Here is a 26,421-nt window from a genome sequence, read left to right on the forward strand (position 1 = left end):
CTTCTCATACATCTCATAACCTTACTCTTACCCACATTAACTCTCAACTTCCTTCTCTCACACACCTTTCCAAATTCTGTCACTAGTCGGTCAAGCTTCTCTTCTGTGTCTGCTACCAGTACAGTATCATCCGCAAACAACAACTGATTTACCTCCCATTCATGATCATTCTCGCCTACCAGTTTTAATCCTCGTCCAAGCACTCGAGCATTCACCTCTCTCACCACTCCATCAACATACAAGTTAAACAACCACGGCGACATCACACATCCCTGTCTCAGCCCCACTCTCACCGGAAACCAATCGCTCACTTCATTTCCTATTCTAACACATGCTTTACTACCTTTGTAGAAACTTTTCACTGCTTGCAACAACCTTCCACCAACTCCATATAACCTCATCACATTCCACATTGCTTCCCTATCAACTCTATCATAAGATAATAAGTGCAAGGAATGCGAGGTTTTAAGTGATGATAATTGGTTAGCTATGAAGCGCTATGTGCGCAAAATTGAGATTGATAGAGTTAGAAGAGCTAAATCAAAGTCAAAGTCTGCTAGTGACCCTAGCTTAGATTTATCTATTGACCCTTTGCTTGTAACCTCTTTGGAAGTTATTCCTTCCCCGAATGTAGTAACTCCTGCCCCTTCTACAGGATCTGTGCCTACGGATGACCCTGGATATGCTAAATTAGCTGCTGAATTAGAGGCCATTAAAGCACAATTGGAGGCCTTTAAAGGTAAGGGTGTAAGTGAAATTAGTGCTTGTGAAAGTGCAGTGGAGGTGGCGACTGATCGAATCTGTCATACCCCTAGGTCTAGACCTCTACCAAGCTCCCAGGACCAAGGGAGAAGGTACGTCGAAAGCCGAAAGGGGGTGAGAGGTGCTTATCCTCAGTCAGTCGTCGCCTCAGACAGTCCTGTTGCGATCTCCCAAACTGCTCTTGACCGCCGTAGGAAAGGCATGTCGGATACGTTTGTGTCTTCGCTTGATCGTTCTCCCAGACGTAATTGGCGTTACGAATCAAGACCAATGAAGAGAGGGTGGAACCGGGACGTGCAGTCTCGCTCTCCCTCTCCCGGTTTGAGTAGCCGAGATCCTGATCCTTCGGAAGACGATTTCGATGTTGTTCCTGTTAAAAGGGCGAAACAGAGAGTCCTTAGCCCAGTTAATCCTGCTAGACTCCCTACTTCTTCTGCCAGCGCTCCCAGTCAAGCCGTACGACAACTGCCGTCTTCGGCACCGCGAGAGCCAGCGGAGGTTGCTAAAGCTTTCATGGTTGTTATGCAGGAACAACTTTCATCGTTAGTTCAAGCTTTCAGCCACCCTTCTCAGTCCGTCAGACGTAAGGACGTCTCTTTGCATGTTAAGAGATATTCTTCTAAGAGAGATCTTAGTATCTCTCCCAAGAAACCTCTGCGCACTTCGTCGGCCGTACGACAGCGCACACCCTCTTCATCGGCATGCTGCCAGGAATTTCCTTCCCCCCTCTCCCGGCGCCAGGACGATACTGCCTCTCGTTCTCGGCGCCGTGACGATTCCGTTTCTCTTTCGAAACGCCAGGACGTTACTGCCTCGTTTCTTAGGAAACAGGATGAATGCAGTCTGCATTTTCAAGGCGAAGGCAGCCTGCATCTTCACGACGATTCCGTTTCTCGTCATCGTGACGATACTGCTTCTCGTCATCATGACGATACCGCTTCTCGTCATCGTGACGATACCGCTTCTCGTCATTGTGACGATACCGCTTCTCGCCGACTGGATGTTAGCGGCGCTCGGCGCCAGGATTCAAACAGCTCTTGGTGCCAGACTGCTGGCAGCCCAACTCTTCAGGATGTTATCCTTGAGCAGGACCTCGAAGATATTTCGGAAGAGAAAGAAAAACCTGCCGACTCTTCTAGTGATTACAAGGTTCTTTCTCGCTCTCTTTTGGAACTTTATGGGGAGGAATTTCAACCTTCGGCCCCTCGTTCTCCTCAGTCTCAATTTACCAGGAAGAAAGCTACTAAGTCTTCGGCCTTCATCCAAATGAAACTTTCAATTTCGGCCAGGAAAGCTCTCGCTAAGGTGGATGATTGGATGAAGGAACGGAGACAAGCTGTCAAGACCACCTTTTCTTTTCCACCGTCTCGGCTTGCTTCCAAGGCCGGTATGTGGTATGAGACAGGGGAACCTTTGGGGTTAGGAGTGCCTGCCTCCTCCCAAGGTGACTTCTCGGACCTTGTGGACTCAGCAAGAAGGCATGCTTTAAACTCTGCCAAGGTTATGTGATCCATGTCGGAGCTTGATCACCTCGTCAAGGGAATTTTCAGGGTTTTCGAGGTTTTCAGCTTCCTGGACTGGTCTCTCGGGACTCTGGCCAGGAAGTCTGAACTCCTGGAGGACACGAAGGACCTGACGAGTATCATGTCCTGCATGGACAAAGCTCTAAGGGATGGAGCTAATGAATTGGCTTCCCTTTTCTCAGCAGGGGTCTTAAAGAAGAGGGCCCTTTTGTGCTCCTTCACCTCTAGATCTGTGACTGTTGCCCAGAAGTCGGAGCTGCTTTACGCCCCTTTTTCACGTCATCTTTTTCCTGAAGCTCTGGTCAGAGATATCTCCCTTTCTCTGGCTCAGAAGGCTACTCAGGACCTTTTGTCTCGGTCGGCTAGAAAGACCTTACCTGTTGCTCCTGCTCCTCTGAAGAAGGAAGAGAAGAAGTTTCAACAGCCCTTTCGGGGCAGGATCTCCTCGAGAGCGGATTTTAGAGGGAGAAGACAAGAGTCAGGGCCAAGGACCAGCAGGGGTGCGTTTAGGCCCCGGTCCAAAAAATGAGATGGAAGTCCTCCAGACACCAGTAGGGGCAAGACTGTCTCGCTTTTGGCAGTCTTGGAAAAGGAGAGGGGCAGACACCTGGTCCCTCTCAGTCGTCAAGGAAGGTTACAAGATCCCCTTTTTAAACAAACGAGAGGCTCTTCTGGAGCAAGTCGACCAGATGTTGGTCAAGGGAGCAATAGAGCAAGGGAGCAATAGAGCCGGTTCAAGACCTCTCCTCCCCAGGCTTTTACAATCGCCTGTTTCTGGTTCCCAAGAACTCGGGTGGATGGAGACCAGTCCTAGATGTCAGCTCTCTGAACGCCTTCGTGGAGAAAACAAAGTTCTCCATGGAGATGACTCAGTCAGTGCTGGCTGCAGGTCGTCCAGGAGACTGGATGGTTTCTCTCGACCTGCAGGACGCTTATTTTCACGTCCCCATTCATCCGTCTTCGAGGAGATATCTGAGGTTTGTGTTCCAGGGCAAGTGCTTCCAATTCAGGGCACTTTGCTTCGGTCTCAGCACAGCTCCCCAAGTTTTCACCGGACTAATGGCGAATGTGGCAGGCTGGTTACACCAGGAGGGGATAAGGGTCTCCTTCTATCTAGACGACTGGCTGATCCGGTCACAGTCAAAAGAGAAATGTCTGGAGGACCTAATGAAGACTTATACGATGACTCAGGACCTGGGACTCATCGTCAACTGGGGGAAGTCTCAGACCAAGCCGAATCAGACTATTCTCTATTTGGGGATAGTTCTGAATTCAGTTCTTTTTCAGGCTTCTCCCTCCCAGGAGAGGCAGACCAGGTGCCTGGACAAAGTCAAAGACTTTTTGAGGAAGCAGGAATGCTCAGCGAAGGAGTGGATGAGTCTGCTGGGAACTCTATCCTCCCTGGAGCAGTTTGTCCCGTTGGGGAGACTGCACCTAAGACCTCTGCAACACTTCCTCGCAAAGGTTTGGAACAGAAAGATCCAGGAGGACTTTTTCTTTTCCCATTCTGACAAAGATCAAGGATCTTTTGATGTGGTGGCTGGACCCAGCTCTGTTGGGAAAAGGGATCTCCTTGTTCAAGAAGAACCCCAACCTAGTGTTATTCTCAAACGCGTCCAAGTCAGACTGGGGAGCAACACTAGGGAACAAAGAGGTCTCAGGTATTCGGGAAGGGAGTCAGATCAGTTGGCTTATCAACAGGAAGGAATTGATGGCCATTTTGTTAGGGCTCAAGGCCTTCAAAACCTCGGTGTCAGGAAAGACTGTGGAGATCAATTCTGACAACACCACAGCTCTCGCGTACATAAGGAAGCAAGGGGGAACTCACTCCCTCTCTCTCTTCTCAACTGCGAGAGAGCTTTTCTTTTGGGCGAACGAGAACGAGACCCAGCTGTTGACAAGGTTTGTTCAAGGGTAGAGAAACATCAGGGCAGACATGCTCAGCAGGAGGGGACAAGTCCTTCCCACAGAGTGGACTCTCAACCCGCATGTCTGTCGGAGCCTCTGGAAGTTGTGGGGCAGACCTGTAATAGACCTTTTTTCCTCCGGTCTAAACAAGAGGATCCCCAACTACTGCTCCCTAGTCCCGGACGAGGAAGCTGTTGCAGTGGACGCCTTCTTGATTGATTGGACGGGGCTGGACATGTATGCCTTTCCCCTGTTCAAGATCATCAATCTGGTTGTCAGGAAATTCGCTCTCCTCGATTCGGGACGAACGATCCTAGTGGCTCCATTCTGGCCTGCGAGGGAATGGTTCACCGAAGTGGTAGGGTTGCTGATGGACTTTCCAAGAAGACTCCCGGCAAGTCCAGATCTTCTCAGACAACCCCACTTCGAGAGATTTCACCAAAACCCCCTCGCTCTCAATCTGACTGCCTTCAGACTGTCGAGAAGCTCGTTAGATCTCGAGGCTTTTCGGCACAAGCGGCGAAAGCTATTGCCAGGGCAAGGAGGATCTCTTCACAAAGAGTCTACCAGTCAAAGTGGGAGACCTTTAGAGCTTGGTGCAGGAGGCGCAAGGTTTCCTCGTCCTCTACCTCTCTAAGCCAGATTGCAGACTTTCTTTTGTACCTCAGGCAGGATGCTAAGCTGGCTGTATCTACCATTAAAGGATACAGGAGCATGCTCTCAACCGTCTTTAGGCATAGAGGCTTAGAGTTATCTCAGAATAAGGACTTGCAGGACCTCATTAGGTCTTTTGAAACAACGAAGCAGGTGCACTTAAGACCCCCTTCTTGGAACCTGGATGTGGTGTTTAAGTTTTTGTGCTCCAGGAAGTTTGAGCCTATCTCGGAAGCTTCTCTGCGAGATGTGACTAAGAAAACCCTCTTCCTTTTGACTCTAGCGACTGCCAGGAGGATCAGCGAGGTCCAGGCAATCGAGAAGCGTGTAGGCTTCACCCTAAATGGAGCGGTTTGTGCCTTGAGGTTCGACTTTCTCGCCAAGAATGAGAACCCTTCGAAACCCTGGCCCAGGACATTTGAAGTCCCTAACCTCACGAATCTAGTGGGTCAGGAACAGGAAAGCCTCCTCTGCCCGGTTAGGGGTCTCAAGGCTTATTTGGCCCACACTAAGAGCGTGAGGGGTGCTTCCAACTCCTTATGGTGTTCGGTGAAGGATCCTCAAAAACCCGTCAAAGAATGCTTTGTCCTTTTTCCTGAGGGAAACTATTAGGGAAGCCCACCTCTTTTGTGAGGAAGAAAACTTCGCCCTGTTAAAAGTACGGGCTCACGAAGTAAGGGCCATTGCTGCTTTGCTGGCATACCGGAAAAATATGTCAGTTAGGCAGATCATGGATGCAACGTTCTGGAGGAGCAACTCTGTCTTCGCTTCTCATTACCTCAGAGAGGTAAGAGTGGACTATGACAAGTGTTATTCCTTGGGCCCATACGTAGCTGCGGCTTCTGTATTAGGCAAAGGAGTTACTACCCCCACTCAACCTTAGTTTATGTACTTGTATATGGGTTTGTGTTTTTTATGGTTGTCTGAGGTCCTTGTCTTGTGGTATGGTTCCCTCAGTCCAGATAGATAGTTTATATCTATTTCTGCAAGGTTAGGTGGTTAGCTTTAGTAAGGTTGCAGGTTTTTATTATATGGGAAGGTAGTTTCTGAAGTCTAGTCAAGTTGTTGGTCCTACCCCTTTGACAGACTCGATTGAGTTGTTTGCAGCGTAGCAGGTCTACTCCTGGCTGAACACTCCTAAGGGAAAGCGACTCTAGAGGCAGTTACCTTTGAAGTCAGCTACCTTAGCAGGTAAGGAATCAAGGTGTTTGTTCTCCTACAACTCTTTTGTTGTTTCCCCAACTATGTTTTTCTGTCTGTTTCCCTCCTCCAAATGTGTGAATCAGCTATATATATATATATATATATATATATATATATATATATATATATATATATATATATATATATATACTGCCAGGTAAGTACTATTCATAAAAATGGAGTTTTTATGATAAAACAAAGTTTTATGAATACTTACCTGGCAGTTATATACTGTATATATTTTAAAGCCCACCCACCTCCCCTCAGGAGACATTTCGGACAAAGATAATCTGAGGAACAGAAAACGGGAATGATTCCAAGTACCACCCTGTAAGGGTTGTTAACCATCTAACCACACAACCACCACAAGGCTGTTGCTGCGATTTTCGATTAAATTCTGCCGCAGTCGGAGACTCAGCTATATATATATATAACTGCCAGGTAAGTATTCATAAAACTTTGTTTTATCATAAAAACTCCATTTTTTACTTTCTACCTCAGTAATCAACACACACGCACACACACACACACAGTTTTACCAATGCTACATTTTCTCAAAACAAGCTATTTTGTTTAACAGCTCTTTTTGAACCAGCTCAAATGTACTACTAGCTATTTTTTCACAATAGCAATTTTGGTACTAGCTATTAGGAACTAGCTATTTTGTTGCTTTTTCTCAATTGTACTAGCTCTTTTGGACCTAACTCTTTTGGATCGCTTCTGCGAGGAAGACCGCTGAGATCGTGATGACCAGCGATCTCTTGGATGATCTTCGGATTGTTGTGAACGATGTCATGACAATATCATCTAGAATGATGAGAAAATGGAAAGTCTTGTCCTATCGATTGGTGAGCAGATGGAGTGCTGGCTGCTTGAAGATCATCTACGTCCGCAGAAGGTTAGCACGCGAGTTGGAATCATTCCTGTGGGAAGAAAGAGAAGGCAGTGGGTTAGGTGACTATGATGTCCCAGTTTGTTGAGAGGATAGGTCGTCAGCAGGAGCCCATTGGAGGGGCCAACGGGAAATATCACCTTGTCCGAGCGTGAAAGGACAAGAAGAGAGGGAAAAAGGAACTTCGCAAAGGTCCAGGGCAAAGGATGTAGAAGCCACTTGCGAAGAGTTCCTCCTAGCACCACGCTGAAGGATTTGCAGCACCGCTTCCTCTGAAGGGCGAGCAGAAACCCCTGGAAATGGCCACGGCTGCAACATACATGCAAGTAAAAATGGCTCCCTGGTGGCTGGGGGTAAAGTTGCCTTACTTTGGGAAGCAACTACCCCCCAATGCCCCTATTAGTTGATTACACCCCCCCCCCCCCCCCCCCCCCCCGAGGAAGACAAGCGAACAGGAGCTACAGGAAGAGGTCTGGGGGTAGTGAAGAAGAATGTTCTTGTGGTCTTTTCTCCCCAGCGGAAGACCCTGGGGGAGAAAGATCATGCTTAGCTTTCTACCTGCGGTGTCCAAACACTCGTCACAGGGTGAGCCCTGCTTTCAGTGATGCCTCCTGCAGGTTGGGCACATGGAGTTCGGATCGGTCTTAAATGACGACAAGGGGGAACCTCCTGTCCAGGACAAATCCGCATGGGAGCGTCAAGGAAGAAGCGCAGTCACACCTGAAAAGAAAAAGATGAACCTAAAAGTAAGTATGTCAATATAGCTAAGCCTTGAGGAGGAGAGAGCGAAGATGTCCGGTCTCTACCAGCCAAAAGGAAAAGTAATGTGGCTCACTGATCAGTGAGTAGATATAGGTGGTTGGGTACCACGACCTACCCACTACAGTGTTTAGGTAGGGTTGCTACCTAGCATTTAAAGTCTAATGCCTACCTTCCAGCTTTGCCAAAAGAATATCCACATAAATAACATAAGGTTTATTAGTGTGGGAACAATTATAACACATTATTTTGGGGGAATGCACTCTCAGGACTTTAGACATTTTCATTTGGACCTGTGTTTGCTGTTTAGCAAGTGGTGTTGTAACCCTATTTAATTTTTAGGACCAAAATGATCACATCTAAGGTAGCTATGACAACGTAACTCAAGGTTGAGAGAGAGTGCCTGGCCCTCTTTTCACAATTGTTTTCCTCCCTTGGGTATAGTTGGTGGAATCCTTTGTAGCTAGATGGACATAGCTACAGATAATGCTCACCTATAGTCAGCAGTTTTTCTATTACTTTTAAATATTCAGAAATGTTCATTCCACCCTCCTCCTTACAGGGGATGTGTATACAGAAACCCATCAAATTATATATTTGCTTTACTTGACAGACATACTGTACTAGTCCAAGAAACATTTTTTTTAGCAACAGCCTTGGTTGCTTGGGCCGTGAACCTGACGTTAATTTCAACCCTGGTCCATAAGGTCTCTAGGATACTGTTCTCCACACCTCGTCAGATCTAAGATTAGCAATCACTGGATTTTATTCATCCAGATTGGTAATATGAATTTTCTCTCGCCTAAAGAGGAATCCAATTAAATGTCAAATATTTGTAATCTTGTAGGAATGAATTACAAATTTTGATATTACAGGTATTGGTAATTTGTAATTTTTTGTAGCTGCACAAACCCGATTTCTTTAATTTATCTTCCCGCCATCACCTTCCCTGAAAGTGTTGGATGCAATCAAAGTGACTGTTCAGTACTGGCAAAAAGGCCAAGATATCCCTGTCACTTGCAAACATCTCGTAAGTTTTATTTATTTACTAGTTTTTTTTGTTTTCTTTTATATGAATGTTGAACGTTTCTAACTTTTATACAGTATAAAGAATTTCACATTAGTGTTTTTATTTAGATTAGTAAAGAAATTAGTTCTGCTTAGTCACTAAGATACAAATATTTTTGGAATTTTTCAAAATGGGTTTTGTGATCTTGGTTTTTTTTTTTTAAATTAAAACTTGTAATTGCATTATTAAATTTTTTATTTCAGATAACTCATATCAGAAAGCAGAGCATCATCTGGAAAATGGAATTCGCTGGTCTCTTGGAAGCAAATATGGAGGCCTACTCTTCTAATGAAATGAGCCAACCTGAGGTATTTCAAAACTCCAATCAATACTCGTGCACAGAATTAATTTTAGCTTTTTTCTAATTACATAGTTCTTACACATTCATAGACACATTGCATTGTAAGTGTACTGTTATATATCAACTTATAAAATGAAAGACCAAAATTCTCTCTCTCTCTCTCTCTCTCTCTCTCTCTCTCTCTCTCTCTCTCTCTCTCTCTCTCTCTCTCTCTCTCTCTCTCTCTCTCTCTCTCTCTCTCTCAGGAGGTGTAGGCTCCAGTTGCAAGAGGGGAAAAAAGTTTCCTCACTACTGTATGTAAGAAAAGTGCTTGGGGAGGAAGGAGACCATCTCCACCCAGACAATGTTGTTATTCTCCATATACAAAGTTATATTATATGAAAATACAGAAAGAAAAAAGAATGGAATTTTCAGTTATCAATCATATCCTTGTCTTTGGCTATTTCCCCCAAATAACCTGTTGATGTGTGTTATTTATAGGTTCATTGCACAAAATTATTCCACCCCTTGATTGACTTAACTATGGTTAGTGTCTAAATACTTATGTAGTAAAATGTCAGCATACTAGGTATATTGCCATATGGCTAAGTCTCATTACTGCAATTTACTCCACATTGGGAGCGAACTCCAATCCCCTTATCTGAAAAGCAGTCTCTTAATCAAACTGCTCAAATGAAAGGCAAGGTCCATCAATCATGCTGGTCAAATGAAAGGCAAAGTCTCAATCAGTCATGAAGCCAGAGGGTCACCTACAAAATCTTGAAACCACAAAGGTAAAAAAGTAACAAAGTAGTTTAACATTGACGCTCCCATGCGGACACAACAAATTAGACAATTCAGTAGGGTGTAATTGGTATGTTGATAACTGGAAGACTGTTATTTAGCTTGAAAGCTTTTCACAAAGACCAAGATGATTAGGCTAATAAATACAGTATGTAACAGCTTGAGGATATTCATAAGAATTGAAGAGGATATAAGATAGTACTAAACATCAAATTTGTATAAAAAAGTCTGGAAGTTGTACTGATGCCTAACGCCAAAAAATGTAAATAAATCCAGGCGATGCATTTCTAAAACTAAGAACCACAGCTTAGACTGTATTAACTATAGTACGTGAAAAACATATGTAATAAGTAAAAGAAAGAAGTAAAGAAAAGAGAAACTTCAAAGTAAAAATAGCACCTGAAGATAAATATATCAGTAGATTTATTACGTTAAGTATTGCAAAGAATAACAAATTGAAAATTGGAATTTAATGAACTCTATATAACTTGAAAGATGAAAGGGATGCCCGATCGGTCCGGTACTATGAGCATGCAGAAAAGCATGTCCTACTTTGGTGGCCGACAAATAAACGGATTTTGAGCGAAGCGAAAAATCTATTTTTGGGTGAGATAGCCATGGCGTCCTGATGGAAGGTTCCTTTTTGGTAGCTTCCTTGGGTATATAACTACTAAGATATTCCCAGAGAATTTAACCACAGGTTATCACAGAATTCTAACTTCTGGAGCGAGTATCCTAAAGGTTTCCCTTTAAGACATCGTATATCAACAGGGGACGCATGTATTAACGCGCCACATAGCTATCTACACCCCATATAGAGTTAACACTTCGATATGGAGGGACGGAGAATAGCTGGGGAGCCGTTCCACAGCTAATCTCGTCCGTGGCTACTTTTGGTACTCGAGACGTAAACAAACGGGCGCCATTGCTAAATGACGTCACGTCCGTCCTCATCCTGAAGCCAGTTGCTTGCCGATCACCATGATACAGCAGCACAGGGTGGGACCTGAAAAACTGGACGAAGTAGCAGGGAGGGTCCATCAGGACGCCATGGCTATCTCACCCAAAAATAGATTTTTCGCTTCGCTCAAAATCCGTTTTTTGGGCTCAAGCCATGGCGTCCTGATGGAAGAGTACCAGAGAATCAATGTATCGTGGTAGATTTTCCCCTTGTAGTGTAAGTGCCTAGGGCTTTGACAGGATAAGCATAGTAACCTCAATAGGAGAACCGATGGGAAGAAACTTCCTGCTCCCCCTGGCAGCGAAGTCCCAACGGACCATGCCGAAGATCAAAGTGGTCATCGAAGGGCTACTCACCTTGCTGGGAGAACATGAAGAACTCGGAGACGAGACTGAATGGTTGGCATTCATATAGGAACATTCACAAAGGCAGGCAAGTGGTGGTTAGGCACGGTATGTGAATAGAGAGTCGTCTGGTCTCTGAAGTATGATGTAAGTAAGTATTCGAGTAGGAATATTACATTGCAGAAGTGAGTATATCATAAGGGTTGAACCCTTAGTCATCTTCATCGACATAAGAGGAAGGGGATAATAAAACTATGACAGTCATGTATTTCATAGTATAAGTAGGAGCGGATTGAGACGCACAAGTAATAAAATATAAATTTTATTTCACAATTGCAGAACATGTTAAGGAAATGCAATAAAAATGTAAAAGTTATTTACAATAAATTATAATGTACATAGTCAGGAAAGACTTGCTCTTGAATCTGAAAGGGAATTTCAAATTATTAGTAGGCACTCGTTCCAGAGGAACGTCAGTCTATTAAAATAAACACATCATGCTCTAGGCATGCGGCACTCATGTGACGACTATGACATTTCACCTGGGAGAAGAACAGTATATGAAAAGCACTAAGTGTTTTTGAGATCACTACGTATCGCGCGAGGGTCAACATAGGCACCCGAGGAGTTAGAGTCCCAAGTAACTCGCTGTTCTATGCAGAGTTAGGTGCAGGTTTCATAACACTACCTGCGGCTACCACAAAATGTTTGACTTCGTGCACTTGTTTCGCATAATGTTTGAAGAAAACGCGCGAAGATTTCCAGCCTGTGAAACTCTTAAGGCTTTTGAAATCCATACTCTGAAAGAAATTCAGAGACGATGCAACTTTTCTAGGATCATGACCGGCGGGTGTACTGTCAGAATCCACTCTGCGAATGAAGTAGGTGATTTTCGCTCTTAGTTGTTTCAGTGACAGGTCGCTGCCCGATGCTTCTCCTTTGAAGAGTTGGCCTCCACCAAAGTCCGAAGTTCTACGAAGATAGACCTTGAGGCTCTCTACTGGACATAGAGAGGCATCTTCTTTCAGGGGGCATATTCTCCAAGGGCCCCATCTCTTGGTGGGTAATTCGTTCTTGGCGAGAAACGTCGGATCCGGGAAGAGGGTAAGGTCTCCTGAGTCAGTAAACAGGATATGACCTTCTTCCCTTGATAATGCCACTATTTCGCTGACTCGGGCTCCTGAGGCAAGAGCAAAAAGAAATATAACTTTTTGAGTCAGATCCTTGAGAGGGCATGAATCATTGTCCAAGTTGGAGGCAAAATGGAGCACCTTGTCCAGAGACCAGGAGATCGGTTTTGGTGGGGGTGCTGGGCGTAGACGAGCGCATGCTTTTGGCAGTTTATTGAAGATGTCGTTGGACAGATCAATCTGGAAGGCATACATCAGTGGTCTAGTCAAGACCGATTTGCAAGTAGAAATCGTGTTGGCTGCCAAGCCCTGTCCATGAAGGTGAATAAAGAAGGACATGCAAAAATCAATGGTGATTTCCGTAGGATTTTTTGCCTTGACGAATGAGACCCATTTTCTCCAGGATGATTCGTATTGCCGTCTTGTGGATTCGGTCTTGTATTCCTCGAGGAAGTCTAGACTTTTCTTCGAGATCCCAAACCTTTTCTTCGCGGCTAGGGAGAGAAAATCATGAGATGAAGGTCCTTGATTTTCGATGATGAAGCGAAGACAGTCAACTTCTGTACTTGCTGGGTGAGAACTGGGCCCGGGAGAGGGATCAGCGTGGGCTGCAGCTCCAGGACCAGGGGGTACCAATTGCTCCGGGGCCACTTGGGAGCCACTAGGGCCGCTGTCCCTTTGAAGGTTCTCAGCTTGGAGAGGACTTTCAGCAGAAGGTTGGTGGGAGGGAACAGGTAGATCTTGGACCATCTGTTCCAGTCCAGTGACATGGCGTCCACCGCTTCTGCCTTGGGGTCCTCGTACGGGGCCACATATCGAGGAAGTTGATTGTTGTCGCTCGTTGCGAAGAGATCGAACTGAAGTTCTGGGACTTGGTGAGAGATGAAGGAGAATGATCTTGCGTCTAGAGACCATTCCAACTCTATCGGGCTTGTCCGGGATAGAGCGTCCGCCGTCACATTGCGGAATCCTTGTAGGTGAACTGCAGACAGGTGCCACTTCTTCCTCTCTGCCAGACGGAAGATTGTCAGAAGCACCTGATTTATCTGGGGCGATCTTGAGCCTTGGCGATTGAGACATCGAACTACCACCGAGTTGTCTAGGATTAGACGAATATGGATCGAGGGAGGCGGGGAGAGTTTCTTCAGTGTTAGAAGGACCGCCATGGCCTCCAAGATGTTGATGTGAAATGTCTTGAATAGGGGAGACCATGTGCCTTGAGCCTGTTTTTGGTGGGAGTGACCTCCCCAACCCTCCAGCGAAGCGTCCGTGTGGATGTTGAGTGATGGAGGTGGGTGTTGAAGAGGGATGGACCTTTTCAGGGCCGTTGCTTCCGACCACGGCTTGAGGAGAAGCCGAAGTCTGTTTGGGAGCCGTCTCTTGAGGTCTCTTCGAGCGATGGATGCAGAACGTCTCCAGACTCCCGCGGCATCCTTTAGCTGTGCACGAAGCACTGGGTTTGTCACTGAGGCGAACTGTAGAGAGCCTAGAACTCGTTCCTGCTGACGTCTTGAGATCCGTTTGGATTTCAGCAGTCGCTTGACAGACCCTGCTATTTCCTTCCTTTTCTTCTGGGGAATGGAAAGGCGGTGTGACTGAAGGTTCCACTGGATTCCTAACCATTGGAACTTCTGAGCTGGAGAGAGGCGAGATTTCTTCGCGTTTATCTTGAATCCCAGGTGTTCTAGGAACTGGGTGACTTTGCTGCAGGATCTTAAACAATCCTCGGGCGATTGAGCCCAGACTAGCCAATCGTCGAGGTAGGCCATCACCTGGACGTCTTGGAGGCGGAGCTGTTGTACTATGGCGTCCGCTAGCTTTGGGAAGACCCGAGGGGCCACGTTGAGGCCGAAGGGCATGGCCCTGAAGGCGTAGCTTTCCCTTTGGAGTCGAAATCCTAGGTAGGAGGAAGCGTGGTGGTTCATTGGAACGTGCCAGTAGGCATCCGCCAGGTCTATGGAGACCGTGTAAGAACCTCGAGGCAGAAGGGTCCTTATCTGTTGAAGAGTCAGCATCTTGAACTTGTTGTTCGCTATGAACTTGTTGAGGGGGGATAAGTCTAGAATGACTCTGAGCTTGTCGGAGTCCTTCTTGGGGACGCAAAACAGTCTCCCTTGGAACCTGGTTGACTTTACCCTCCATATCACCTTCTTGTTCAAGAGATCTAGGACATATTCTTCCAGAAGGGGGGTTGATTGTTGGAAGAATTGCTGGAAGGTTGGGGGTGGTTGAGTCCAACTCCAGCCTAGACCCTTCTTGACGATGCTGTGTGCCCAGGGATCGAAGGTCCAACGATCCTGGAATTGGCGGAGTCTTCCTCCCACCGGAAGCACTTCATTGCTTCTGGTGTCCCGAGGGCTTACTGCCTCGGCCGCTAGCTCCCCTTCCTCCTCTGCCTCTGGAGGGACGGCGAGATGCGTCTCTGCCTGCACCTCTGCTTGAGCCTCTACCTTTGGGACGAAAGGTAGTCGTCTGTTGCTCAAAGGCAGGGGTGAAAACCGGTGACTGGGACAAGACCGGTTGGGTGACCAGTTGAAAGGTCTGCTGTGGCTGAGCAGCCACTTGGGGAGTAGCGGGTCCCGGAAACTGCCGTCTCTGTTGACGTTGCTGGGGTTTTGGCTTGGAGGATTTCCTCTTAGGTTGAGGGCCATCGTCCTGAGAGGATTTCCTCTTCTTCGACATGCCCCACTTGTGGAGAAGGTTCCTGTTCTCAGTGGCGGCCTTGTCGGTAATCTCTTTCACAAGATCAGAGGGAAAGAGGTGTTTACCCCAGATGTTGGAGGAAATCAGCCTCCGGGGTTCGTGTCTCACTGTGGCACTTGAGAACACGAGTTCACGACAGGCTCTCCGAGCCTTCATGAAGCTGTACAGGTCCTTAACCAGAGTCGCCATATGCGATTTAGCGAGCACCATGTAGTGGGCGGGGACTCTAGTGTCACCAGCCATGACGTCAAGCTGTACTTGGAGGGACATGGATGCGGCGAGCCTTTCCTTCGTGTCTTGTTCCCGACGAAGGAGATGGTCATTAAGTTTCGGGAGGTTTTCATTAAACTGACGTCCAGCAACGTCAGGATCTAGTTTTCCCACCACGAAGGTATGCTGGATATCCTTCCAGTGTCGAACATCGGGGGGAGTCACCAGGGAGAAGGGTCTGCACTCCTCCAGTGCAGGGCAAGGCTTCCCTTCTTCCACTGCCTTGTGAACCGCAGCGAAGGCCTTTTCCATAAAGGGGAGGATCGCATCATCTGGTGCGACGTAGGTAGGGTGCTTCTTGCTCAGCGCCGGAAGCTTTGAGCAGGTAAAACCCCTACTTTTAAAAGCGTTGGCCAACATAGCCTGGGCCTTCGGGAGATCGAACACTATCACCTCCTTAGGTTCGGTCTCTTCTTTAGAGGCAGGTTCGGATCGAAGCCGGACGTAACAGTCCGGATAAGCCTCAAAACTCGGGAAGAACTCCACTTCTTCCAGGGCAACCGAGCCGACCTTCTCGCTGATGAAGATCCTGCCCGTTGTGATGGGCATATGCTCGGCATACCTCCAGGGGTTGGCGTGCGAGCATACCGGGAGGTCCTTAACCGAAATCCTTTTCGGCTCCTTGGAACTCCCCATGGACCTGATGTACTCGTGTGTCACTTGGAGTTTCTTGTCCATAAGCGCTTCAAGCATACGGAACATCTCCTGGGCGGTTGGGATGGGATCCGGGGTGGCGGAGGTAGACGGGAGAGATACTTCCGTCGGTGTAGGAGTTGGGGCGGTGGTGGAAGGCGGAGCGACCTCCTGCTTCGACTCGGTGTATTCCACCTGGTCCTTTTCATAGTCCAACTCTTGGGCCATGAGGTTCCTCTCCGTTGTCTCCGAAATCTCCGACATGCGCTCCGCGTTGTCGGTATCCAGGTGACACTCGTGCATGGACTGGGCCATGACAACATCGGGTTCCACCGTGATCTGGACGGTGGGGATCTGATCCTTGGGGACCACAGAGTCTGGGGATGCCTTTGGGAACAGTAAGGCCCTCATGTCTTCAGTGGCAAGGTACGGTCCAGTGGCGTTCTTCTGGAAGCCACGCACCCATTTGCGTAGCTTCTCTCTAGAAGCGTCCCTAACCTCCGCTGAAGGAGGGTTATTGAATGCGTCGACCAGGCGTTCCTGGCAGACCGTACAGTTCTGCGGGTCCCAGAACTTCAGATCTCCTTTCTTGTTGGCACAAGGGGCGTGGGTCCTACACGCCGTGTGCCCATAAAAGTGCGGGCGCTTCACTGCACAGAAGCCGTGGTCGCACTTCAGTTGCTCCTCCTGTAAGAGAAGGAGAACATGAGTATGGGGGAGTCATAAGGATGACTTCTATTCTAAAGTTAAATATTAATTGATTAATCTTTAACTTAATATTAAGTGTGATGATAAGAGAATGTGCGGAAAAGAAGGAGATAGACACATACTCCGTGTAACCCGCCCGGCTGGTTACCGTGACCTTATCCATAAACAATTTGTTGTGACCGAAGGCACAGGATAGAATTTGACATGGAATGCCCGGAAGGCAGTGGGAATTCTATTGGGAATTGTCAAGGATATAAAACTGGGACTGAGGCCACTCAGACCCTAGAATTGGGAACGTAGAAGATCCCATAGGGTAACCGTTTCCGGCAACCAGCCGTGCTAAGATACACACAGCATGCTGGAAATCTGTGATATGCAAGAAGACAGCATGGTTACTAATAGAACGGTAAGATAATACCTATCTATTTATGTAATCAAACCATCTGGTTGCGATGTAGGGCTATCAACATGAGATGATAGCTAGTAGAAGGGGTGCAAGTCGCCTTGACGCCTCCGGAAAGCTCCGGCAGACCGACGGCACGCCGGAGGCCGCTCCAGCAGAGTTTCTGGCATTAGGGAAGACAAATATAAAAGTCAGGAGTAATACCAGGGTGGCGGCCGCCGGCACAGCGGCGGTACGCCGGTGGGGAGCGGCGGCTCCGGCAGCCGAAGGTTGCCGACTTGGTGACAGGAACAAGGATGGTTATAGCAGAACCGGACTGCCGGCAGTGGATGCCGGCACTCCAGGGGCCGGGCCGGTGGATGGACGACCGAAGCTATGAGGTAAGAGGGAAGGCCATCGGCTGGAAGCCGGTGGGAGGCGGCAGTCCCCCGGCACACGGAGGACTGGGGGCCCAGAGGGCAAGGGAAGTCACCAAGGTAGGAGGTGGGTATCACCGACAGGGGAGGCGGCAAGGGACCGGCACCGGGATAGTGAAAGAGACAGAGGGAGGGATGTAGGGGCACGGCTACGGACCCCAAGACATCCCTCCTGAGTGGGTGTACCCATGATAGAGGCTAGCCCTATGAACCAGAAGCAGGGGCCGCAGAGGACCGGGAGCCAAGGTAGCCCAAGGGAGGGCTAGGGAACACCCAAGAGGGGGGGAGAACCCCTGCAGACAGAACGCATCTAGTGGCTAACCCCATAGGACACTATGAAAGGTATATGTACCAGAGCGGACTGCACACAGGAGCTCAAGGTAGCCCTATCACTCCACCCTAAGGAGGAGTTTTAGGACAGGGGACAGATGGGTATAGACTAACCTAAGTATAGGCTAGGCCATACAAGAGATAGGTGGGGAGGGGAGAAGAGAAGGGTCTTCTGTGGAGGAGCCTATGTACCAAAGCGGCCACCAAGGAAGGGAGGACACTCCCTAGCCTAAGGTAAGGCAGCCTGTCTGAAAACGGTGCATGGGTATCGTTTCAGCAAGGTACAGAGCTAACTCCCCCAAAACCTAACCTAGAGCAGGGATGTTACACCCTGAACTAGGAAGGATGGAAGACGTATCGCTATTGCAGGAAAGGTCGGAGACCTAGCCCCAGCAATAGAGGAAGGACGTGCCGTTCCTCATTCTCGGACGCAACCCTAAAAGGGGGGATCATTCCCTTAGGGGTGACAGAGAAGCGATATATACTCTGATAAGAGCTTGATCCCCTTACGTGGTAGGGGGAGCAAGGCTACACAGAGGGGATGCCCTAAGGCAGGGGATGAAGGAAGCATATAGGGGTCCTACTTGTAGGTTAGGTTAGAAAGGCACACTATCTAACCTGTCCCCTATATGGTCCCTGAAGGCGAAAACACTTGCATCACAGTCAATAGTATTGTAAAATAATGCCACTATCTTCATAATTAAACCTAGGATCACTGAAATATATCATGCATGAACACTGATGCTAGGCGCTCTGGCCTAGGGGCTAGACTAGCCAACTGGTATGGGGTCAAATGATGACCGATAACAAGGCGTCAAAACACGATATAAAAGTTCCTAGCTATGAAGACTAAATAACTGATAGTATCGATTAGTTAATGAGGCCGGAAAAACGCTGTTGAGGCTATCTAAATAAGGCATGCAAAACAACAGCGATGCCATAAAATGGCGGGTCCGGTCGAGCCACAGCTCTGCCACAAAACAACAAATATCTCGAAAAGTAAAAGTTACTTTACGGTCAGAGCTTATTTAAACAATACTGGAACCTTGTACTCAACTTTCCAGAAGAAGGCGAGGCCGAGGGTAGAGACATGGCTAAGATGCAAGTCGATAAAGATCGCACAGGGAAAAGTCCGACTAGTAAGGCAAGCTACTAAACGAAGGATGAGGACGGACGTGACGTCATTTAGCAATGGCGCCCGTTTGTTTACGTCTCGAGTACCAAAAGTAGCCACGGACGAGATTAGCTGTGGAACGGCTCCCCAGCTATTCTCCGTCCCTCCATATCGAAGTGTTAACTCTATATGGGGTGTAGATAGCTATGTGGCGCGTTAATACATGCGTCCCCTGTTGATATACGATGTCTTAAAGGGAAACCTTTAGGATACTCGCTCCAGAAGTTAGAATTCTGTGATAACCTGTGGTTAAATTCTCTGGGAATATCTTAGTAGTTATATACCCAAGGAAGCTACCAAAAAGGAACCTTCCATCAGGACGCCATGGCTTGAGCCCAAAAAAGAAGATGGTAGTTGACCGCATACCAGCATCCAGGTAGTCTTGACTCCATTTCTAGTGTTAGTTCTTGATGATGACGTGTCATTGCTTACCCGATGTACTTCATTGTAATAGGTGTTGTGAGTGATTAATTAGTGCTTAAATCTATAAGTCTCCCTTGTACTCACTGACTTTGTGTTATGCTCATTGATACACAGCCCCTTCAGCAGGGAAGACAAGATTTTTTTAGGTATGTTTTTGTTGTATTGGATTTGATTCCTTGTGCTAGCTTTTAATAGTAAAGTTCATTTAGAGTACACAGCACAGTAACCTCCAAAAATGGTGATAATTGTCATGTAAATTGCCATGATTTTAGAAATAATTCAGTCAATATTTAACTTGGTAAATATATTTTAACATTAATGTAAACTACTGTATGTATTTGAGGTGCTTAGAAAATTATGTAATTCACAAATTGATGTAAAGATTCCAAAATCATATTTTATACTAAATGATAACTTCATTTCAGGCTCCTGATGCAGACATCCATCGTGTACAGTGCAAGGGAGGACCATCGATGTACACTGCTGACCTTAGGATTTCCCCTTCTCAAGAGGGACGATTTATATTCGTCAGAATTTGGGCCATTGGCTGAAATAAGCTTGTGTGTAATGTCCTCTTCTGAAGATTGACAGTTAGCAATTTTAGTGCTTATTTGACCAAGTTGCTGCTGCTCTGTTAAGTTTGAGTCATAGTACATTTGTGTAGCCTCTTTCTCAACGATGCATCTTCATGTGCTCCTTTTTGAGTGCCCTTGAGGTGTTTTGCTTGCTTTTGATTTTCAATCCTCTATATTCCAGTCTTGATCATTCTAAACATTTCCAATGTCTCCCTAATTATTTGTTTGTTAATCCCAGGACATCACTATACTCTGGCTATGACATTTTCAGAGAATTATCCTTTTAAAGCTTGCTCCATTTTCCCATCAGTTCCTATGTGTCGGCTCCAAAGAGTATTACAAATCTTTTTTGTACCCATTCTAAGTCTTGGGTTCTTTCTACTGATCAGACATTTGCATTTCCCCTAATTCTAGCTATCTCTCCGTTTCACCCTTGCTGCAGCTACAGTACTCTCCTCTTCCTTCTCCCTTCCTGTCCCCTCTGTCCAAGATGTTGCAAAGGTAACAGAAATGCTCTAGTTCCTCTGTCATTTCTTCATCTTGAGGAGTGTCTTTTTTTTTCTCTCTCTTTTTTAATGATTTTAGAAGTTTTCCTTACCTTTCTTTGCCTACTTTTTTCTTTCATAAATTCATAGCATGCTCAAACAGTCTTGTTCCTTTAAGATAATCATGGATGGCTAGTTCTGCTGCTTTATAAACTTGCTTGTTATTGCAGATGGGCCTAGGGCTTTTCCATTTGTCATTTTATTAAAGAGCCCTTTTAAGCGTCTTCAGCTGTTATGAACCTTATTAGTTACTCGCAATATAGCAAGATCATCCAGTTTCTTTTTCTTTCTTTGTTCAGAAGAATTCCATGGTATTGCCTCAAGTGTTCTAGTATATCTTTACTTTAAATTTCTACTTTATCGTTTATATACTTTGCCCTCTGATGGTTTGCTAAAATATGTCTATTTTCCAGCATTTAGACATCAGTTCCTCATTTATAGTATGATCTTAATTAGTCATTTTCAAATTTTTTTTTTTCCTTAGCAGTGGTCTTATTCCATAGTGAATTATTGTATACTTTGTGTCCATCACAAGTCCTGGCTCTTTTGCTTCACATTAGTTCCGAGTGTTCTCAAAGTAACTAAGATCCTGCACTCTACCTGTATTATCAAGATTTGTATATCTGTACCAACAGGGATCTAACTACCTCTCTTTCCCCTAAGGGTCTTGCAAAACAATTTGGCCATAGAAAATATCCTAGTTTTTTCTGTCTTGTAATCCTAAACACTTATGTTTAGTACATAGTACCAAGTTACACCCCACTTTATCTGGACCAGTTGGTCATGTGCTGTACTGTGTTGTCATTAATTTTCAGTCCTCTCCTCCATTCCACTCATGTTCATTATGCTGGTAGCGTCATAACAAATTATTTTGTTCTCTCTTTATTGGTTTAGATATACAGACCTAGGTCTTCATCTGTTCACCTTTTCCTTGATTTTCAAGGCCTTATTACATATCTTTGTTTAGGCACTTCTCTATCTACTATTTTCTGACTACCTGTTCTTCACTCTGTCTCCTCACATTTATAGGAGCACTTAGTTCTCAACTTCTGTTCCAGTGTCTTAACACCACACCTCTGCACTAGTTCCTCATTACTTTGCGATCAGTCTTGATATTCTGTGGTCGAGGCTGTCTGAGCAAAGATCTGAGAGTGGTTTTAGCCTTCTGGAAGAGTTGTATACCTCATAGAGGCTGTCATAGCAAAGTTCTGACTTTGATTTTAGCCTTCTGAAAGCGGTGTAAACGTTATAGATGCTGTCTGAGCAAAGATCTGACAGTGATTTTAGCCTTCTGGAAGCGTTGTAAATGTTATCACGCCTATAAATCTCCTCGATATTCCTTGTCAGTGTCCGTTTCTACTATCTTGAGAAGACAGCTCATGTGTGCTCATTGGAAGTTTATACTATTCATCAATAGTCTAGCTATTGATCTTCAATTTATTCATGCAGTACTATAGTAACTTTGTTTCTCTCTCAACAAGGAGTTCACATTCCATTGCTTTACCTCATAAGATTTCGTCATCTATTACATCAAAGTTCTTATAACTCCTTTATTTTCCCCCTTTTTAAATATCTAAAACCTCTTAGTCTGGATTTTTTTTTTCTCATAATACTTTTTGAAGATACCAACACCGTCTATTATTGCAGGAGTCATGTCGACATCTTTTCCGCAACATCCACATAGCCATTTTCCTTATTGTATATTTTCTTTGTTTCAGTCTTGCCCTCTGTTCAGTTCCACGTTTTAAAATACCACTGCAACTGATTCTCTCATTCTATAAAATAGATTCCAGGTTCTGCCTGTTCCACACACACTAGTAGCTTCCTCCATTAATATTGTATGACAATAGCAGGAGACCCAGTACAGATCTTATAGTATACAGTATTTGATAGGCACCAACATTTATCTTAAATTCTTCAGATACATCTGCCATTATCTTCACTCTAGATCCAGTGTTATTGAAGAATAGCATTATCAGCTCAATGAATTTTGTTTTAAATATTCGTTCCACCACCATTTCTTTTTAATACTCTCCCTTATATCAATATATGCACAATTGCTGTTTCCTTTTTTATTGCATATTTTAAGTTACCCCAGATTCTGTGTTTTCTGTAAAAAATTTGTGCCTTGTAGACATTTTCATTATCAAATTTCTATTTTATATTTCAATCCCTTGTTATTGACTTGGTTTATTAAGAATACCTCATCCAGCATAACAGTGAAATCCCTTTCTTAGGTACAGTACTTTCAATATTTTTATTATAATAAAACCAATGTGTGTTATGGCTTCTCCATTCTTGTATCCTCTGTTCATCCATTTTATCTATTTTGGGCCTCTTCTAACTGTAGTATTCATGTGCTGTATCAGGTAGTTTCCCAAATTTTTGGCATTTCTTTTTGTGATCTCTAATTGTGGTGAAGCAAGATAAGAACACTTGCTGAGGGTACTCTGTGTATCCACAGTAACTGGTCTTTCCTGAGCATGCATTGAGCTTTCTTCTGTGTTAAGTTAACTTTGAACCAATTTATGCCCTGTGATTGCACTAGCCCCCCTTTTCTTTCCCAGTGTTTGATGGCTGTAGTACAAAGTTACATTCTGCTGGGCTTGCTTTCCCTCTCATTTCTAACACAATCTTCCCACTTAGGTCTCTCCTTTTCAGATATCCATTTTCCTTGTCATTACTCAAGTTTCTGCTGCATGACTACACACATTCAACTCATGCACCTGTGTTTTGTCAGTAAGGTATCTGGAGTCCTCTACTTCTAAGACTTCCCCATATATTACAACTTTATTTCACTTCCTTTTTTTTTTTTTTTACCTCATTTACTATTTTTCAGTTCCATTAACCTGTTCCATCACCAGTATGAGTTTAGTGCATCTGCTCATATCACCTTAAAAATTCACTTCTTCCACTGAATTTAATTCGTTTTTATGGCGCTATTCTTTTGCCTGGGTTTCTTTTATTTTCCCCTCTGTCTCAAAGGGCCCATCCATATACAGTACCCCCAGGGCCTATTTTCTTCTTTGCTAATATTTGAAGTCTATTTTTTTAAAGTTCCCTTTGCACTTGAACTTTCAACAAAATTATTAGGTCAATAGGTTTCATGGTGTCTTGTGGGTCCTTTGGCTAATGGGTTTAGCTGTTATTTTTTATTGATATTGTGAAATGTCTTACATTTGTAATACTGACAATCTTCCCTCTTTACTGGTGCTGTTGAACTAAACTTTTTCTGGCAATATCTTCTCAAAATCATCTTCATTTTCTTGCCATATGCAACGCATGTTTATGCTCCATATAGGAGTTGTACAGGTCGTATGCATCGTTTGTATGTTCTACCAAACTGTAATTTGAATTATTTTTACAATTTAAAGATGAATTGGTTTTTTTAATAAAATGTGTTTGCTTGTTTTATTAATGCAAATAACCTTGTTTATGCAAATGTTTTACAAATGTCCATTTTACCTTTCTTAGCAGCTAATTCCTGATTTTGAGAATATCTATTGTGATGGGAAAATTTTCTAGAGGCAATCTGCTGTCATTTATTTTGGTGTGACAAAGATAAATATTTCTCTGGCTTACTGAACCATAAGTTAAGCCATTTTGAGGTTTAGTTATCATTTATTATTCTTCAGTGTTCTGCACATGCTTTCTTCTGTTCTTTTGTGTCCTGTCAAACCCATTTATCAGAACCATCCTTGATTCACTTGGATGAATTCTCCCACATTTTGCTTCAGAAGTCTGGAAGAAGAAAATTCTTTAGAGTATACTCGGGCACACTATTCTATTTCCCTTCCTCTTGTGTTGTTAAAGTTTTTATAGCATATATAGGAGATATTTATTTTAATGTTGTTACTCGAGATATTTTGTTCCTTGTTTCCTTTCCTCACTAGGCTATTTTCCTTGGAGCCCCTTGCCTAGGGTTGTAGCTTAGCAAGTAAAAATAATAACTACTGGATAGCTTTGCTGATTTTAGTTGACCTAATTTTGTGAATAAATTTGGTCTCCTTTTACAAAGAAAAGAAAAGTAAATGTACAGGGGAAACCCCCCCCCCCTCTTTGCAAAAAGATCATGCTGACTTCATTAACATATGTATAATAGGACAGATTGTAATATGCTAAACATGAAAAAATATGTTAAGTATTAGTTTATATCACAAGGTTTAAATGATTTTTAAAAACTTATAATTCTCATGTTTTCCATTTATATGTTGTTGTATGAAGTTCTCGATCCAATGACCCCCCCCCCAAAAAAAAAAATGTTGAAATTGTTTGGGTCAAATTTAAACTAACTAGAATGTCATAAGCTTCGTGTGGTTGTAACTGATTAGAGTGGAATTGCTTTAATGAATTCTCTTGCTAAGCTAGGAGTACAGTTCCTCTTGTAAATCAAGTTGGCCCTTTTTTCATATAACCAACTTGCTCTTTTGTCGGTAATTTCATTTCACTTAAACTGTACAATTTCTGTTTATATTCCAACGCGCCTTTGTGAAATGTTACATAGTTAGTCATGTTCATGAGGGGACCTTTGAGTTTACAAATTCATTGTAGATTTTGTTCCTTGTCTGTTGTGTTTAATCAGGTTGGCCTTAAGGAATTTCTTCATATCAAGGTTTCTTGGAATTTCTCTTAATATGGTATGGTTAGTGTCAAATCTTTATTTTCTTATGTTTTTTTTTTTTTTTAAGAGTTAAACAGGCTGACATAATTTTTTTAGTTTATATTAATTATCTTTTAAAGTTTTTTTTTTTATATTTTATTTACCGGTAATTTTTTTCATTACTTTGATATCGTTTATCTATTTCCTTATTTCCTTTCCTCACTGTGCTACTTTTTCCCTTTTGGATCCATTGGGCTTATAGCATTTTGCTTTTCCTACTAGGGTTGTAGCTTGGCTTGGCTAGTAATAATAATAATATACAATAATGCAGTCTAACGTCAACTGGATCTCAACTGGAAATTTTTGGTCACTAACATTTGGGATCTGGGTAATAGAATAATAAAAATCACATTTATTTATGCTGCTGAGACAGGAAAAGTGCCATTTGTAGAATTAAAAGGTTTCCAATTGCATTGGCTATGAAAAATTCTCTCATGGTCCTTAATAAGATTTATCATTTACACATTTAATCTCAAAGGTTCCGTTCAAGTAATCTGGGATAGTTGTATGGTTTAAACAATCTCGCTCAATTGACTGTTTACAGTTAGTCTCATTTCATTTCTCACCTGTATGCAGTTAATCTAATTTATTTAGTGTTCTTACGTTTTACACTATCTCGTTCATTAATCCCCTTTTAGGCTCTACACAGTTAACCCTTAATTCAATTCTCATTCACTTAAAAATTAATCTTTTAATATTTTGTTTTTGCTTTTTATACAATCATTTAATCTGACTTGAATTTCATTTAATCTCTCATTAGTCTGTATAGTTAATCGCATTCATTTAACACTTTGCTGTATGCAATTAATCTCATTCGTTTATTATAGATTGCATAGGATTAATCTTAGGTTATCTTGGGCTATACACAATTAATCATTTAATTTCTCTGCTGTATACAATACCTCTTTACAATTAATTTATCCCACATATTAAGCTGTATGCAGTTTATTATTGCAATTAATTTCGCACAAGCCGTATACAATTATTTTAATTCTCATTCACCGAGCTTTAGCCACTTGATATTCATCCATTCGCTTTCATATTCGCAATTCTCGCTCTTTCATTTAGCTTTATTTTCATTTAATATTCTCTTATTCCGGTTTTGTTCCATCTCGTTAATTTAAATCCCATTAATCTATTCAATTTATCTTGTTCATGTAAATCTCTTGCTCTGTATTCTCATCCATTTAATTCTCAGGCTGTATTCAATCTCATCTAATCTTGCATTAGGCGGTATCCAATCTCATTCATTTAATTCTTTCGTGCTGTAGGCCATATAGATATTTTCATTC

At 43.9% G+C, this 26,421-nt stretch overlaps 1 long non-coding RNA gene across 1 annotated transcript in view; it reads left to right on the forward strand.

Annotated features, from left to right (window-relative positions):
• The window catches only part of LOC137644824 (uncharacterized), a 63,216-nt gene extending 42,230 nt beyond the window's left edge, over window positions 1-20,986 (forward strand). The window contains exons 2-3 of the long non-coding RNA XR_011045198.1: window positions 8,974-9,078; window positions 19,775-20,986. This is a non-coding gene — a long non-coding RNA (uncharacterized lncRNA). The remainder of the gene's footprint in view (window positions 1-8,973; window positions 9,079-19,774) is intronic.
• Window positions 20,987-26,421: the final 5,435 nt, after the last annotated feature.

Source organism: Palaemon carinicauda, chromosome 8 (genome assembly GCF_036898095.1).
Source record: "Palaemon carinicauda isolate YSFRI2023 chromosome 8, ASM3689809v2, whole genome shotgun sequence".
NCBI lineage: Eukaryota > Metazoa > Arthropoda > Malacostraca > Decapoda > Palaemonidae > Palaemon > Palaemon carinicauda.